Below are 16,317 nucleotides of genomic sequence, written 5' to 3' on the forward strand. Positions count from 1 at the left end.
CATGTTGGAGAAAAGATAGCAAACAAATGGTGCTGGGATAGCCACATGTAGAAAAATAAAGCTAGATCTCGTTCAATCTCCACAAAAATAAACTTAAAGTGAACCAAAGACCTAGGAGTTATACCAAAAACATTGCAACTGCTAGAAGAAAACATACAGTCAACACTTTAACAGGGACTGACTCTTCCTTAACAAGAACCCTAAAGCTTAAGAAATAAAACCAAGAATCAATAAATGGGATGGCATCAAATTAAAAAGTTTATGCATAGCCAAGGAAATAAAAGAGTGAGGAGAGTGGAAGAAAATCTTTGCCAGCTACTACTCTGATAGGGGATTAGCATCTAGAACATATAAAGAACTAATAAAATGAAATCTCTCTCTCTCTCTCTCTCTCTCTCTCTCTCTCTCTCTCTCTCTCACACACACACACACACACACACACATAACCCAATCAAAAAAATGGGCAAAAGAACTAAACACACATTTCTCAAAAGAAGAAATAAAAATGGCTAACAAATGTATGAAAAAATGCTCAACATTCCTAGAAATCAGGAAAATGAAAATCAAAATTACACTGATATTTCATCTCACTCCAGTTAGAATGGCAATCATCAAGCATAGAAAGAATAAAATAATACTAGCAAGGATGGGGGAAAAAGGTACATCCATGCATTGTTGGTGAGATTGCAAATTCACTGTGTATACTCATATATGTAAATAGCATAATTTGGTCAATTTCATTCGCAGTTCTTCCCTTTTCTCATCTCTCCTACCTCCCTCTCTATCCCTTTCTTCGACTCCACTGATCTCTCTTCTGTTTTCATGGGATCTCTGTTTTCCCTTTTCCCCCTTATTTTGTTCTGATTTCCACATTTGAGAGAAAACATTTGACTCTTGACTTTCTGAGTCTGGCTTATTTCACTTAGCATGGTATTTTCCAGCTCCATTCATTTTTTAGCAAATGCCATAATTTTATTCTCCTTTATAGCTGAGTAAAACTTCATTGTGTGTGTGTGTGTGTGTGTGTGTGTGTACATGCCACATTTTCTTTATCAATTTTTCAACCACTTTGGAAAGCAGTATGGAGATTCTTCAAAAGACTAGGAATGGAAGCACCATATAACACAGCTATTCCCTTCCTTGGTATTTAACCAAAGAACTAAACTCAGCATGCTATAGTGATACAGGCACGTAAGTATTTACAGCAACTCACAATGGTCAAGTAATGGAACCAGCTCAGGTGTCTATCATCTGAAGAATCAAGGAGGGGAGGGAACTAGGAGGTTACTGGGGACTGCAATGAAGCACATGCATGTGTGATTATGTCAAAATGAACCTCAGTATTATGTATTACTATAAAGCACTAATAAAAACATAAAAAGAAGGAAAATAGACAATTACCTTGTCTGTATGATAAAACAGACCACAAGTGTAGGTACAAGTGGTTCTCATGTTATGTCTCATAAGCAATTTTTTAATGGAATCTCATAAAAATCCTGAGGTAATGTGTAAGCTATGTGCTTAACAAAGAACCTACAGTATACCCAATAATGAATTCTGTAGTACTGTTGTTTATAATATCCCTCGTAGTAACTGATCATATCATGACAAAGCACAGTTACATGGAAGAAATAAAATAATGATATACTAGATCAAGAGGAATCCTGCATTGGAATAGCCAAGACAAAGACTATATTTTAACTATGAGGCATTTTTCTGGAAGAAAAGCTGGAAAATCTCCGGCTAGATCTAATAGGATAGTAGGGAGTGGGGGATAAGGGAGTTGCCAGAATATGGCCTCTCTGAGAAATATGTATATTTCTATACGTAAACATTCATGCAACATGTCATTGTAATGCACACATGCATGTGTGTGCGACACCTACATGCTGCACATGCACACGCACGTGCACGCACACACATACTATGTTGATATTGCTTGGGAGAGTCTTTACATGAGTTTAGTTTTATTTTAACCCAATAATATGCTGAATGTTGCCATGCCTGAGGGCTTTCTACAACAGAATGTCATTTGGTCTACATTATGGTTTATTATTTCTCTTTTTCTATATGAGGTACTTGACTCTCCATTTCCTAAATTATATCCAGAACTGTTTTATAGAGAACTTGTGATTCATTTAGTATATATTGAATAGTGAAGCCATGATTGTTATGGCTTCACTATTCAATATATACTAAATGAAAAACCTTAAGATCCTTACATTTTTATTTATGATTATCATATTTCTTACCTGTGCCTGAATTCTAATAGTATATAACATTCTGCTAAACTGTTTCTAGGGCACTCTACTCTGCAATCTTTAAGCTTGTATTTGCCAGTGTTTTTAAACTCCTGAAATGTTTATTCTCATTTTCCTTCGGCATTCCTGCCACATTTATTTCTGCTCTAATTCTTCATCTTTGAACTTCTATGTTGCTGTAAGCAACTTTTCTTTTGCTTTTTCTGTTTTCTGAGTTCTGATTATTATTCACATATTTTCTGACTTGCCTTGATTCTTCAATATGTTCTCAAACTCTTTTGAATGTTTTATCATTGAGTATGTTTTAAGCAAAATAATTGCCTGCTAGGTTTCTTTCTTCCTGCCTTTATCTCTCTTTGTTTTATAGAGATGCCCCAAATGAACCATTATTCATAGTATATGAGGATCTGTAGGAGTTGCTTAAATAAAACTTCCACTTGTAGCCGAAATGATCAAGATTATTCCTAAATGGTTTCATGTGATTTAGAATGATCCTGTCCTGGCCTCTTCATATTTGCTGCCTTTGAACTTCTGGAGTTTTAGGTTTAGGGTGTAATGTCAGGTTTTTCATAGCAAGTGACATCAAGCTGTCTTTTTCTCATTCTTTAGTTTCCGTTTATCAAATGTACAATTTAACCCACCTCTGGGCTAAATTTACCATTAAATATTTCTTATTCATCCTTTTATCTACTGAACACATTGAAGTGATCCTGAATAAATGTCTGTTCTGAATTTCCAGTCAACAGACTTTCTGCATCATTGTGAAACAATTTTATTCATTGCTTTTTGCTTGCTCTGTTGAAATGTAAATTTGGGTAATTTAAAGAATTATTTCATGGGAATTAATATGTAAAATTATTATTGTTTTTTGATGGAAAAAGGAGTTTGAAAGAAAATTAATAGTGTAGGGTCTGTTATTTTTGCCCACCCAGTATTCATCTGTTCCCTTTCTAATAACATCTTGGCTTTGCTTTGGGGGGAACCACTTCTTCCCCTTTCCCAGATCTGAACAGGTTGAGTGCAACACATTAGTCTAAGGATGTTCCTGTTACCAGGAAAAAAGGTTGCTCCTTCTACTGGAGTTAATAAATTGGCTGTTATGATAGGCAAAAAGATGTCTTTGTCCATCTAGGCTGCAGTTACAAAAATACCACAGACCGAGTAGATTTAACATTTATTTCTCACAGTTCTAGAGGCTGGAGGTCCAATGTCAAGTTGCAAGAAGGTTCAGTGGCAGATGAGAGTCAACTTTTTGATTTATAAATGGCTGTCTGCTCACTGTAACTTCACCTTGTGGAAGGAGCCAAAGGAGCATTCCAAGACTCACTATTCATGTATTCCTCCCATGTATGAGACTTCCACCACCATTACATAATCAATTTCTGAAGTCCCTACCTCCTAATGCCATTACTTTGGGGATTAGGACTTTAAGATATTACTTTTGGGGGTGGGGGACACAAATATTCCGTTGATAGCAATGTCCATGTCCTATCTCCACAGCCTGAAAATATCTTACTTAATATGGTAACACGGATTTTAAATATTTGATTAAATTAAAGATCTGAGATAGGGAGGTTATTCTGGATTATCTGGGTAATCACAATGAAATCATCAAAATCTTTATACGAGAGAAGCAAGGGGATCAGGAGGGCCAGGATAGGCTAAGGGGATGACAGAATGGTAGCAGAGATCAGAGTGGCACAATTTATGGTTTTGAACATGGAAGAAGACTGTGAACCAAGGAATGTGGAAACCCTTAAGATTCCATAAGGGCCCTGCCAATACCTTAATCTTAGTTCGAGAAGATTTCTGACTTCCAGAACTGCAAGACAGCAAATTAACATTGTGTAAGTCATTGTTTTTTTTTTTTTTTTTTTTTTTTTGTAACCTGTTGCTGCAACAGTAGGAAACTAATACAGCAAGACACAATTCTGAGGTTCCTACCAGCTGTCTTGGCCTGCTTCAGAATGAAGCCTGTATAAAGAAGAGCCAAGTCATCCATTAAGAATACGAACAATAATAAATTCTGAAGAGGATGTGGAAAAAAAGAACACTTTTACACTGTTGGTGGGATTTTTATGTACAACCACATGGAAATGAGTGGTTTGCCTCAAAAGACTAGGCATGGAATCACCATATGACCCAGCCTATAATACTCAGCATTTATTCTAAAGAATTACATCATACTGTAGAGATGCATGCATACCCATTTTGTAGCAGCACGAGTCACAATAGCCAAACTATGGGACCAGCCTATGTGTCCACTGTAGATGAATGAGTAAAGAAAATGTGGTTTATATATACAATGGAGTTTTATTCTCTCATAAAGAAGAATGAAATTATGTCATTTGCAGGAAAATGGATGGAACTTGAGAACATTATTTAAGTGAAATAAACCAGACTTAAAGTTAAGGGTCACATGTTTTCTCTCAAATGCAGAAGCTAGAGAGAAAAAAGGAAAAGAAAGGTGTAGAGGAGTGGAACCTCAAGAAAACGGAAGGGAGAAGAGTAGCATAGAGGAAAGGGACCAGGGAGAGGGAGGAGGACAGGGAAATGGAAATGCTGGCTCAATTATATTGTTACATTGTTTGCATGTATAAATATGGAACAGTGAATCCCACCATAGGTATAATTATAATGCATCAATAAAAATATGGAAAAACGATAAAAAAAGAACCAAGTGATGGAGACCTAGTACTGGTAAAATTCTGTGAGCAATTTGACTCTGGTTCTTCCTGAAGTAGTTTAGCTGAATTTTTTTGTTTTGTTAGCTAACAAATTTGTGCTTTTTTTTTTTTTTTTGCTTCAGTTACTTTGATCTAGGTTTCTTTTATTTGTATACAAGTTTTTTTTCCTTCTCCTTCTCTTCAAGAATTCTTCTTCTTCTTTTTTTCTTTTTAAAAAATTATAGCATTACTTAGAATATCCCCAGTTTAAGAAAAAGAAAAAAACAGAACAATGCCTGCAGAACTTATTAAGGTATTCTAAGGTTTTTGTAGTCATAGGAACTCATGCTATGGAAGAACTTGATAGAGGAAAATATTCAGAATGTATTCATTTTAACTGGAGGGAACAATTAGAAAAGAGCAATCCCAGAAACATCTAATCATATAACAAATAAGTTTATAAAGTTAAAGAAAGAAGTATTTTCCTATGACAAACTTGGAAGGTTTAGAAATCCTGTTTAAATTTCTATATTCTTCATTGAGTGTCATTTTCTTTATAGAAAATGACAGCCACAATATTTATTAGCACCTGACAAAACTTCTATTTTAGATTTTAAGTTTAAAATACAATTTTAAAATGCAATGAAAAAATTTAAAATATTGGATATTCAAAAGTTAAATAATATCAAACTAATGTAAAAAGGTATAAATTCCTGATGTAAAAAATCAACAATGATAATACTACTATTTTTATATTTTAGTGTTATTAATAAATATGACTGATAATAGTCTCATCTTGCAATCATCATCTTTCAAAAAGTAAGAACAGACTATAAGTTTATATACAGTACAACACTATTTTCTCACATATTTTCTTATAATTATATCTATATGTCTATTGTATTAATGAGACAGACTATTAGCATTTTGCCACGTTTGGGGGAGACAGAGTCCCAAGTACACATACACTGTGATTTTAGGCATGTTGGATTGTTTGAGCTTTAATTCCTTAAACATACTTGGGATATCAATACCTATAATGTAGATATGTTGGGACTACTAAATGAAATTATATGCCATACTCCTATTGGAATGTGGGGGCAGATATACAATGGCAACGAGTGTTAGCTACTATTACTATTAATACTCCCAACATAATATTGTCGTTACTCTTAATTTTTTTGGTATACTATATAGTTCTGAGTTTGCCCAGAATCTGGAGTTCATACAACTGTTATGGTTTGTATGTGAGGTGTCCCCCAAAAAGCTCATGTGTGAGACAATGCAAGAGAGTTCAGAGGAGAAATGATTAGGTTGTGAGACCCTTAACCCAATCAGTGAATTAATCCCTGATGGGATTAACTGGATGGTAGCTGGAGGCAGCTGCAGGAGGTGGGGCATTGGGGTGTGGCTTTGGGGTATATAATTGTGTCAAGTGAAGCCTCTCTCTCTGCTTCTTGATCATCATGTGAGTCACTTCCTTCTGCCACCCTCTCACACCATGATGTTCTACCTCACCTCCAGCCCCAAGGACTGAGGCTGATTTCTATGGACTAAGGCCTCTGAAACAGTGAGCCCTCAAATAAACTTTTCCTCCTCTACAATTTTTCTGATTGGGTCTTTTAGTCATAGCGGTAAAAAAGCTGAATAAAACAACTATATAGGAGATGGCAATATAAAATTTTTATCAATTTTTACTTTATCAAGTTTAATGAGGAAAATGCCATTAATTAATTAACTTCATTCCAAAAACATCTATGAATTAAAGAATGTGGTAGACACTGTTCCTATCAAAATGAGTGAGGCTTCAGGTCCTGATACCTGAAGATTGCTTTTCAGTGGGGAGACAGTGAAACACACATATAAATATCATAAATGATTAGGTGTGCTGCATTAGAAATATGTTTAGGATTTCAGTTAAGATGAAGGAGGAAGTGGTCAGTTCTACCTGGGCAAGAGGGTCAGGACAAGAATGCAAGAAGAGGAGACGCTGGAGAACATCTTCAACAGTAGCCAAGTGGGTAATTGAGGGGTGTTCAGGGCTGAGGGAATGGTGCCAACCACGGCAGGGATGCATGGGACAGTGTCATGTACACATGACCAGAGTGTACCATAGGAAGGAGTATGAGAATGAATGACCCTGAATTGCTAAGGAGGGACTGACTAATTCATCAGTAGATGACCCCTGACCACTCACCCATCAGGTATGGCAGGTCCTGGAAATACAGTGGTGTCCTCTGCCTTAATGGGACTTACCTTCTGAGTAATCACAGATTGCTTCCATGGGAAGGGGGCTTCCTCAAAGAGGGAACACATGATCTGTTTTTTTTGTGCTAGGAAGATCCCTCACATTCTGCATGAAGCAATGTTTGAAGGGGACACAACTGAGGATAAGAGAGTCTAGGTGGATAAGAGAGGAGTTGTTTGAAGGTACTAGAAGCAAGGATGGAAGAGAGAAACAAGCTTTGATAGGACACTTGATATCTAGCCTGCATTTGTAAGTCTTGGTGACTAATGGAGCCCAAAGGATTAAAGGGGGAGAATGAAACCTGAAAGGTCTGAGGGTATCTGCTTGTGAGAGTGTTGCTTCCACTGAGCTTGGGGTTTAACCCATTCTTTGCAGCCAAGAAACAGTATGGGGTACTGAGCCTCACTGGAGTGTGGTGTTCCAGAGCTGATGTGTTCACAGTGAGTGGTGGGAGTGGGTGGGGTTTGGAATGATTCAGAGGCCCTGGCCTCTCCAGATCCAGTCACTTCTACAGCTCATTCTAAACCTTCTTCCAACCTAAGCTCTGGAACCCACCCATAGGACTTAATTATGGCTGTGTGAGTATCTTCTCAAACTCTTCTGTACTCACCAAAGTGGGCAGATGAAATTAAATGTTCCATAAAGCAGCTTAACAGTGAAATAGATGTAGTGGGGGGAATTGTGGCTATGGCAACTATGTGGTTCCACCTCTAGACCTGGTTTTCCTAAATGGTCACCTCCTCCCCTGCTGCCTCATCAGACACAATTACTATAACATCTTATATCAGATAAAGGGTGAAGTCAGTTAAAGTCAGAAGGAATGATTGATAGGTCAATCAGAAAACAATGAGATAGACATGGTGTGGAGATGTGAACTGTTTTATAATTAGAAAGAAATGAGATATGCATGAAAAATCAGATAGCTCAGGCTGCAAGGGGGAGGATGGAGAGATTTCCTGAACCAGAAACTCAGAAACAACAGAATTTTAGGGCTGAGGGTATAGCTCAGTGGTAGGACACTTAACTAACATGCATACAGCACTGGGTTTGATTCCCAGCACTGAGACAGAAAACAAAAACACTAGATTTTTATTATGGTCCTAAATCTTGACTGAAGCTCAGGAGGAAAAAATAGAGAACAAAAATAAGATTTGTAGGCAGGTAAGAAATTTAATTTTGTATATATCAACTTTGATACGATTGTGGGTCATGCAACTAGTAATCAGAGTAATTAATGGAATAAAGATTAAGACACAATTTTTAGTAGCCTTCCATCAAGTTATGAGTTTTGCTGGACTGTGTGTAGACATGCTTTGCAATGCTATGAATTTTTGTGTATATTCCTTATTTGATAACTGTTGAGAACTACAACTCACAGAATTCTCTCTGTGTTTCCTACAGTCAGAAGAGTATTTTTTTTTTCCTCCAGAGAAAACAGTAACTTCCTCTGTTTGTTTCTGTTTCCCCCAACACTTTTCCCCGATCTTTGCAGGGAGGCTGAGGTCTGAGGTTTCTGTCAGCCTCCCCCTGGTGCTTGTCTCACTGTGTGCTCCTGGAGGGCACAGAAATACACAGCAGCATCTCCCAGCTGTGAGTCTGAGATCTTGAGACCCAAGGACTTGGCAGCTTTCTGGAAGTTTACTGAGAAGTGATTCTCCGTTGCATTCTCTTGCTTATAAGCTTCTTGGCGAATAATGGGAATCATCTGCCCACTGGCAGTTTGCTTGTACCAGTACAAATAATAATTGCTATCCTTGGTGTCATATGTACAGTCCAGGGTGGCGGTCTCTGCCTCCTGCACAGACATTTCTGGTTGAGACTGGGTGACACTCTGGGCCATGCTGGCTCCTGTGGGAAAGAGGAGAGAAAGGGCCTCATTGGGGCATCATGTTGGAGGGATAAACAGACTCACAAGCTGGTTCCCACCCCCAGCCACCTTTCTTCTTGTTTCAAGCCCTAGGCAGTGCTATATCGACTTTTGGTCTCTGAAACTGGGTCCAATGAGAGGATTAGATTCCTGTGCTATTAATCTTTCTTCCCAACTCCCAGTCCAATTGAATAACTCGTAAAACCAAATATATGTGCCTTCTTACCAAGACCGGTGGAGACCACGAATGCCCACAGCAAGTTGGGACATGCCATGCTGGCGGCTCCCTCCTGTAGGGTGTGAGACACTTTCTGTTCTCATTTGAGCCTTGGGTATCAGCCTGCCTCTGACGTCACTGCTTCAGAACAGGAAATGTACAGCAGGTGGGCTGTTGTGAAGGATAGCTCAGTTAGAAAGGCTTATGGGTCCTTTTTGTGTTTCACTTTAGAAAATAACACTTTGGCCATAATTTCAAATTAAAAAACCACTGTTGTCAGAACTGTAACTTATTCCAGGATACAAATGAAGAGGAAAAGGAGGTGGTAAACTGGTTTTTTTTTTTTTTTTTTTGTAAGCACATAATTTGGAGAAGAGAATGAGATACGTGGGAAAATATAGGCCAAGCTCATGCAATGACTTTAGTTTTTCCTGTAAGCTTTTTCTTTTTCTTTTAAATCTTCCCCTGCCCCCTCTTCCCCCTCCCCCCTCCCCTCTCCCTCCCTTCCTCTTTTACTGCCTTTCTTTCCCTCTCTTTTACTCTCTGTGTCTGTCTTGAAGCCAATATCACTAAATGGTCTCTGGGTTGTGGTAACACAGGTTTTGGTTATATTACCCTCTGATCAATTCTGTGTTTTAATCACGTTGAGAAACGGTTACAAATCATGGTGACCTAGGATTTGGGTATCTAATTGCACTATTATTTGCTGAAGAGTTTTTTTCTTTTTTGTGAAGAATGCCTGACTTTGATGGTGTCAAGGAGCGGTGGCAAGCATTCCTGTAAAGACTTTTGTGCACTTCTCTTAGTGACTTTGTGAAGGAAAAAAATAAGAAAAATTAACATAAGATTTATTTGAGGACATTCTTTGTTGCGCATCTGACAGCTTTTCATTGACATCTCATTTTTCTTTATACTTGCATTTTTTTCTAAGAGAGAGGAAAGGTCAGAAATTGCATTTTACAGAAGAGGCAACTGGGCAAAAATGAAAACTCACAATGCGGAGAACCATTAGTCTCATTTGCATGAATTTTCTTTGCTTACTGAATTTTGTGTCATCCTTAGAGGAGGCCATCTCCACAGTCTGGCTTTATGCAAAGTTTGCCCAGTCCTGTGAAACAAGAAAGAGAAAAAAAGCCTGAACTCAAAAGCTGACTTCCTGTGTAGGGAGCGGTGCCTTAGCTTTCCCTCCCTGTTTATTATTTCCATTTGGAAAGCATGGTAAATTGTGGGCATTGCTGAAGGTGGCAGTTCTCTCGCTTGTCTACTCAGTGATTAAATTTCTGTCCCATCTACCATTTTTCTGGCCAAAGTCACAGGAAATCGGCAAACCTGTTATTGCTGTATGATTTCTCCTGCAGTCTTTACAGGAACATCTGGATGATTGAGCTGCATTTTTCTTTCACTCTCAGCCCAGCTGAACCTGTGAGCTCACTAATGAGGGTCTCAGGACTAAATGCTCCCTGCCTCATCCTGGGTTCGCTGCCTGTCAGGCGCCAAGCCAGAGGGTCCACCTTGCTGTTTAGATAGTTTCCTGAAGCTGGGGATGTAGCTCAGCGATACAGTGCTTGCCTTTTGCGCAAAGCTCCAGATTTGATCCTTAGAACCAAACCAAACCAAACCAAACAAACAAACAAACAAAAAAAGAAAATTAGTAATTTCCTGGAACTCTGGGCTCAAGCAAACAGACCTTTAGTGTCTTATATTCATCATCTGATCGATTCCCTGTTCTACATAGAGTTAATCAGATTATTGAGTTCTGAAGATAAAATAATGATGAAAGAGCTTTCAAGAGGGGAAATATAAGGATGGGGGTGGCAGGTTGTTGTCATTTTCTGGAAGCAGAACCCCTCTGGGCAGCATGAAAAATCCCAGTGTGCTCCATCATTTGGCAACTACTGTCACAGGATTTCTCACTAGAGTGAGTGGGTTAGACTAGAAAAAGTCAAACCAGGAGAAAAGCATCTGAGTATCCCACCTTACTGCCACGTTCTCATGGAGAACTGCTGCAGGTGCAGAAATGGGCACAATTATTAATGGCCCGGGTGTGAGAAGCTGCTCTAGACCTTGATATTCCCTCTCAGGTAAGTGTCTCAACTAAAGACCAATAGGGGTCCCCAGTCCTAATCACTCAGTCATCTCAGGTTTAATGTCTTTATGACTCATTTTTTGGAAAATATTGTGAATACACTTTTAGAGTCTTTTTCAAAAGGTTTTTCTGATTCATTATATCCATTTGCAATTTTTTTTCTTGTCAGAGGAGATGATGAGATTGTTTAACAGTGCCCAAGTGAAAGTATTATTAAATGGGGCCAGATGCCTGGGGCCAAATGCATGTGGAGTGTCTGGGGAGTCTGGCTCCCTGCACAAAGCTGTAGGTGGCTGAGTCTTTTGCTTGGGTGGTTTGATGTGCATTAAGCATTGGAGCTGGCATTTCAGTGCTGAAAGAGACTGCTGATCTTCCTTGTGCTACAGAGCGCTAGCTAACAAGAACAAAAACAAAGGCATCAGGTTTATTCTAGACCCGGTTCATCCCTTACCTGTGATCTAAAGTAATGTTCAAATAATTACAGTTGATAATAAAAGTTTTTCTTTTTTGGGTGGTCAGTTAGGAAGGACTTTCATCTTTATTCATTTGATAGCTAATTTATTTAAACAGGTAATGTCAAAGGGGGTATTTAAAAAAGAACATTCATTTCTTCTTTAAGTCCCTTCTATGAAAGACAGAGACCTCCTGCAGCTCAGAGCAGGTCCTCTGGGTTCCTGATGCCATGAATTCTCTCAGCTCATGCGTAAATGTGGTTCCTAGAAACACCTCTTGCTTTGGTTTTTCTAAATTTAAGAAGAATTTGATTCAGAGAATATGGAAATCTGCCTAGATTCTTTAAATAAAGAAGGGTTTGTTCCACTTCTTTTGTGTGTATTACAGAAACTTCTTTTTGTACTGGGAATTGAACCCAGGGGTGATGTACCACCGAGGTAGATCTCTAGCCCTTTTTATTTTTATTTTGAGGCAGCAGCACATCCAGTTGCCCCAGGCTTGAGCTTGCAATCCCGCCTATATTAACCTCCTGAGTTGCTGGAGAAGATGTATGACACCATGCCTACCTAGTTAGGAAAATAATAGATACTCCTTGCCACCGTTTTTTTTTTTTTTTTTTTTTTTTTTTTTTTTTTTTTTTGCAGTAATTTTGGGGATTTAATCTAGGGGCACTTTACTACTGAGCTATACCCCCAGCTTTTTAAAAATTTTCATCTTGAGACAGGGACTCCCTAAATTACCCAGGCTGGCCTAAAACTTACAGTCCTTCTGTCTCAGCCTCCCATGTAGCTGGGATTGCAAGCCTGCACCACCACACCACACCTGTCTCCTAACAGATTCTTCCTGAGACAGGCTTTTACATTTGTCAATGGGAGCAGGCAGTGCCCTCTTCAGGTCAAAGAGATAACCATCAGGCAATTAGAATCTATTCCTCAGAAGGGAAAGAACTTAGTTTAGTCAAATCTGTTCTGAGAAATCTGTTTATGTGAGCTTCAGATTTCTATTTACAGTAAATCAAAGAAAGCTATATATAAAGTGAATCCTATCTTTTTCTTTATTCCTGCTTTCTTAAACCGTACCATTTATCATGACTTCCCTCTTAAAAGAAAACTGCAACTGTGTTAAAATATACTGATGCTTCCTCTTAATGTTCTTTCAGGAATATGGGATGATTACACAATAAATTTTAAGCATAATCTTGGGGCTTTATCAGTATTCCTGTGTCTGACACCATGCTAAGGGCAATGATAAATGCTGAGGTGCACAAGGCAATCTCTCTCCCCAGAGCAGCTCTAATGGGTGTATGTGGGGAGATGAAAGATGGGTATCTTGAAATGATGTCAATGCCTAAAGAAGTTAGGTCACTAAGAGTTGGATTGTTCATTTCAGATTCAGTATGGTATGATAACCAAAGAGAAAGAATTAAAGGATTTTTTGATAATGGAGAAAGAATTTTGGGCAAGATGGAGCTTTAAGGTGTGCATTGTAGGGTTAATATGAATTGACCAGACTTAACTACACAGAAAAGGGACATTTGGGTGGGTGGACAACCAGAGGAGAAATATTAGAGCCAATAATGAGCTTGAGGTGCTTCTGGGTCAGTGAGGAGCACAGATTGACCAGAAGAGAGGCATATTTTGGGAAGGAATAGGAATGAGGTTTAAATAAATCAGATTTGGGGATGAGGCCATGGAGACACAAAAATGTTTAGATTTAGCAAGTGAAGTTTTGGGGCAATGAAAAGATGTGATCACACTTATGCAGAAATTGGAGTTTTATAAGTACGATTTGCCTTATCATCTTCTGGAAAAATGGACAATCTTCTTTTCCAATTAATCATTCAAGTACCCCACATGTCTTTATTAGAAGTCCAGGGAAGGTTACTTTGAGCCCTGCTCTGTGTTTTTAAAATTGGTTTTACAGGGCTGGGGATGTGGCTCAAGCGGTAGCGCGCCCGCCTGGCATGCGTGCGGCCCGGGTTCGATCCTCAGCACCACATACCAACAAAGATGTTGTGTCCGCCGAGAACTAAAAAATAAATATTAAAAATTCTCTCTTTCTCTCTCTCTCTCTCTCTCCTCTCTCACTCTCTCTTTAAAAAAAAAAATTGGTTTTACAGAGAATCTCTGTATTGGTTTGGTTTCTCTCCAAATAGAGCCTGACACAGGATTTGGGTGAATGTAGGTCATTTGGATCTTGGGTAGCCTGAGCGGGGAGAGCAATACTGCAGCTTGCTTCTGCCATGATCTTCTGATTAGCAAGCAGGAGGCCTCTCAGAATTGTCTACTTGAAGGAAATAGAGATTTTAGAGCATTTTCCACACTGGCTGATATTGACTAGGAGGGGTCATAAATCCTCTACACTTTCAGGCCATGCTTGCCCAGGGACAGAGTTCTTGAGGCATCAGAGAAGCCCAGATACAGGAAGTAAAAAAACAAACAAACAAATCAACAAAAATTACATGCTTAATGTTGAATGTTGAGCTTCTCTGGCACCTATCCCTGTTATGACTAAAATAAAAGATAGACATTTGAGTAGGACAATGAAGCTCATGAAATGTCTATTACAGCCCCCTCTGCACAATTGGATATATACTTGCATTGTATTGTTTCCTCTGTGTCACTGAGTCTTCGAGGTGAGGACCAGCTGCAGTCTTTTTATAACACTAACACTTGAGTTCCAGTCTCCACTTCCAAGGTTGTAATGGATACTTGTCGTTTCCCTTCTCTAACACACCCTCAGGATTTCTTTATGCTTGGATGGTACTTTAGCAACCTTGATAGTCTGCCTACTGGACTGGCCCAGATCTTCATTGATGAAGGGTTTCACCTCTTGACCACTTTGCCCTTTTCAGACTTTGTTGCTACATTGACATTTGGGGCTTTTACCAGTCATGGAAACACCAGGAGACACCACTGTGAAACACTTATGCTCCAAATATATTCCTCTTTACCCTCATTGTGTCACAACCACCTGGTGCTTCATGTTGATCAGGGTCACTTACCCCTACCAATCTAAAAACTCCTCTTTCCCTGGTGGGCCATTGGCACAAGAAGTTCAGAGTGACCTAGATGACAGCCAGAGCAGCAGGTTCAGTGGAACACTTTCTGAATGCCCTAGTGGAAGCATCCTTCCTCTGGGAACTGAGCCCTATGATCCAGCCGAACCTAGTGTTATAGGAAAGGGAAACAAGTCCTTTACACGACTCTTCCAATTTCATTTCTTGGATTCTCAATTCATGCCATGTAATAGGGTTTAATGAATATTATCGCTTTCTACAGGACAGCATTTCAACTACTGAGAGTATTGTCCTCAAGATGGCTCCTGGATGAGCCTTCAATGGACTGTTCTGTCATTTTTCTAGGCAATCTGATGTAGGTACCATGGCCGTAGGTTGTCTTGTAAATCCAGTGGGTCCCCACTGTTATACCTCTTGTGTTCTGAAATGGTACCTTTTGTTGAGGAGATTCAATTTTAGACATGGATGGACAATTGAAAGCACAAACTTTAATAGACAAAATGGAAAAAGGTTAAGATTCCTAAAAGTGAAAGCTCCAAGGCAAATGATAAACATTCATTGTACAGAAAAAAAATACTTAGGATGTCTGACCTGTCATGGTACCATACAGAGCTCCAAGGGTGAAGTGCAGTAGTGAATGCATTTGGTAAAACTGGAAACCCCTGCACATGCCATCATCTTTACTGTTATTTAAGGGTTAAAACTTGTAGATGTCCATATATGCTTGTATTTTCTTATAGTTGGGTAAGAGGAGCATTGATTCCCAAGAGAAGTAAATTATTGTCTATTCCTACTATCTCAGTCACCTCCTCCTACCTCTGCAGAGAGGCTGAGGTCTGAGGTTTCTGTCAGCCTCTCCCTGGTGCTTGTCTCACTGTGTGCTCCTGGAGGGCACAGAAATACACAGCAGCATCTCCCAGCTGTGAGTCTGAGATCTTGAGACCCAAGGACTTGGCAGCTTTCTGGAAGTTTACTGAGAAGCGATTCTCTGTTGCATTCTCTTGCTTATAAGCTTCTTGGCGAATAATGGGGATCATCTGCCCACTGGCAGTTTGCTTGTACCAGTACAAATAATAATTGCTATCCTTGGTGTCATATGTACAGTCCAGGGTGGCGGTCTCTGCCTCCTGCACAGACATTTCTGGTTGAGACTGGGTGACACTCTGGGCCATGCTGGCTTCTGTGGGAAAGAGGGGAGAAAAGACTTCGCTGGAGCATTATGTTGGAGGGATAAACAAACAGACTTACAAGCTGGTTCCCATTCCCAGCCACCTTTCCTCTTGTTTCAAGTCCCAGCCAGTGTATGTACACTTTTTGCCTCCTGGTAGCCAGGCTTTAAGAAACAGTGGAGATTCAGTACTATTTATCCTCTCTCTTGCTTCACATCCCCATTAGATACCAATATAAATAAAGGCCTACACCTTTCTTACCAAGACAGATGGAGACCAGGATTGCCCATGGCAAGCTCACGAGTGTCATGCTGACATCTCTTCCCTGCAG

The 16,317-nt window shown here is 39.3% G+C and overlaps 2 gene segments (V, D, J or C); both read right to left on the bottom strand.

The window, feature by feature from the left end:
• Positions 1–8,691: 8,691 nt before the first annotated feature.
• On the bottom strand, positions 8,692–9,317 carry LOC308648285 (T cell receptor alpha variable 38-2/delta variable 8-like). The segment is given in 2 exons: positions 9,269–9,317; positions 8,692–9,023 (listed from the first exon to the last, which is right to left on the bottom strand).
• Positions 9,318–15,665: 6,348 nt separating this feature from the next.
• LOC308648286 (T cell receptor alpha variable 38-2/delta variable 8-like) lies at positions 15,666–15,989 on the bottom strand. The segment is given in 1 exon: positions 15,666–15,989.
• Positions 15,990–16,317: the final 328 nt, after the last annotated feature.

Source organism: Spermophilus citellus (genome assembly GCF_964194105.1).
Source record: "Spermophilus citellus genome assembly, chromosome: 4".
Lineage (NCBI taxonomy): Eukaryota > Metazoa > Chordata > Mammalia > Rodentia > Sciuridae > Spermophilus > Spermophilus citellus.